Here is a 2,825-nt window from a genome sequence, read left to right as displayed (position 1 = left end):
CTATTCATAATAGCCAAAAACTGGAAGCAATTTAAATATTCATTAACAATAGAATGGATAATAAATTGTGGTATATTCCATACAATGGAATACTATACCACAATGAAAATTAAGAAATGTAAATAATATATTTTTATAACATATATATTATATTACACATAAATAAGAAGTAAGCAATGTAATTCCATTTATATAAAGTTCCAAAGCAGGCAAAAAGAAAGTATATATATATATATATATATTTAAAGACTTTATTTATTGGGGCACCTGGGTGGCTCAGTTGGTTAAGCAACTGCCTTTGGCTCAGGTCATGATCCTGGAGTCCCAGGATTGAGTCTGCTTCTCCCTCTGACCCTCCCCCTTTAAAAAGATTTTATTTATTTATTTGAGAGAGAGAGAATGAGAAAGAGAGAGCACAAGCTGGCTGGGGGAGGGGCAGAGAGAGAGGGAGAAGCAGACTACCCACTGAGCAGGGAGCCTGAAGCTGGGTTCCATCCCAGGGCCCTGAGAGCATGACCTGAGCCAAAGGCAGACACCCAACGGACTGAGCTACCCAGGTGCCCCAAAAGTATATTGTTTAGGTATGTAGCATAGGCATTCAAATTATATAGAAAAGCAAGGAAGTGATTACCATAAAAATCCAATAATGGTTACCTGTGGGGTGGTAGAGAAAGGGATGTGTCTAAAAGGGACATGCAAGGGGCGCCTGGGTAGCTCAGTCAGCTAGGCATCAACTCTTGATTTTGGCTCAGGTCATGATCTCAGGGTCCTGAGATAGAGCCTTGAGTTGGGCTCCATGCTTAGTGCAGAGTCTGCTTGAGATTCTCTCTCCCTCTGCCCTTCCTCCTGCTTGTGCTCTCTAAATAAATAAATAGGTAGATAGATAGATAGATAGATAGATAAATAAAATCTTTTTTAAAAAAGGGGGACATACACAAGGCTTTGGTGATGCTGGCCATTTCTAAATGACCTGGATGGTGGTTGTTACACTAGTGCTCATTTCATAATTATCCATATTCTGAACATTGATGTTGTATGTTTGCATGTTATATGTTACAATAAAAGGTTTTAAAAATCTAGTTTGCTTTTTTGGATCTTGAGAAAGTGTATCTTCCTTTGACTTGATGAGAATCATTTATATGTGATTTCAATGTATGTTTGGAGAATCTTGTGTTTACAACACAAGTCTTCAGTGAGTGTGGAAGTTTCCAAAGAAAGGCCAGAGTTAGGTTGGCCTGGTAATGACTGTCTTCCAAGACATTTTAGAGGTGGTATCTATCATGGGAATTTACCACAGGACAGTATCTAGGCCTCGGCCTGCCAGCCTGAGAACCCCAGTTCCGTCAGTGTCTCAGAGTGAGTCTGACTGCATGACTTTGACCTAAAACAATAAACTCAAAAGATCTTACTGTTGAAAATAACATTTTGTTCACTTACAATGAGATAGAAGTATGTGGTAGTCTACATATTCATGTCAACCTGGTCAGTGTATTCTCTCCAAAAATGGAAGTGACACAGGAATTCTAGTTACTCAAAATCAACTTGGTGAGCATGCAATCGGAGCAAATATTTAATGCATGGTGCTCTGTTGTACCTATCTCTACAGCTGGAATGTACTCCCTGGGCAGGCTGGATATTTGTGTCAGACTGACAGAACACTGGAATAAGCCACCTTTTTGGCATAACTGCACAGACCATACCTTTCCATTCGAGAGAGCTCCCCACCCCCTTCTTTGGTCCCTACCATGTTTGTTTTTCCTGATTAAACCTTGACTGAGACATGGCAATCTTCTTTCCAAGCTTTCATGGGCACTTCCTCTCACTGAGCCACTGGATACTGACTACAGTGACTCTGGATAGTTCTCTTCAACTCCCCCTGAAAAACCTAATCAAAAGCACTAGGTTCTCTGAATCTATGAGGATAGAAGTCAGAATATTCATTATCTCTGAGGGTGAGGGAGGTAGACTGAGAAAGGGCCCAGGGGAACTTTCTGGGGTGATGGAAATGTTCTCTATCTTGATCTGGATGGTGGTTACATGGAGGATATACACGGATGAAAATACAACAAGCTGTTCACTTGAGATTCATGCATTTTACATGCAAATTACACCTAAAATATTTTTAGCATATTCTGTTTGCACCTAGTGGATGATCATATTTAAACCAACATGAATAGGAGCCATTGTTCGTTTAGTTTGTTCATTCACTCACTCATTTATTCCTGTATCCAACGTTGTGCCTTTACAATGTGCTCTGTGACCTCTGGGCTCTGCTAACTTGGAGCTGAATCTTGGGGAAATAAGCCGAGAATTTGTATCCCATTTGAGGGGGGAAAGAGGAAAATGCTTCCTTTCATATATTTCACCTCCATGTTAGCAGGGACCCATGTTCACAGAGCACATTGTAAACATAACATTGGATGTATGAATGAATGAATGAATAAGTGAACAAATTAACAAATGATGGCTTCTATTTATCTATGAAGAATAAAATAGAGGGAATCTTCTGCTAATGAAGTGATCACAGTAAGTTCAACTTCCAGGTAATTACAAAGGCAAAAACAGGGCAAGACTTGGGTGCCTGGTTGACTCAGTCAGTGGAGCATGCGACTCTTGATCTCTAGGTCATGAGTTCAAGCCCCATCCATGTTGGGGGTAGAGATTACTTAAAAAACAAACAAACAAGAAACCAGGGCAAGACCATGCCTCAGCCACAAGTGTTTTCAAGACAATCTCTGGAGCTCACAGGAGCTGGTTGGGATGCTTGATCACCTGAACAGACCCTTGGTCCTCTATTTCTCCTATCACCTCCCCTTCTGTCTTTT

The sequence above is a fragment of the Phoca vitulina genome, unplaced genomic scaffold, assembly GCF_004348235.1.
Source record: "Phoca vitulina isolate PV1807 unplaced genomic scaffold, GSC_HSeal_1.0 scaffold35, whole genome shotgun sequence".
Lineage (NCBI taxonomy): Eukaryota > Metazoa > Chordata > Mammalia > Carnivora > Phocidae > Phoca > Phoca vitulina.
This window is presented reverse-complemented; position numbering follows the sequence as displayed.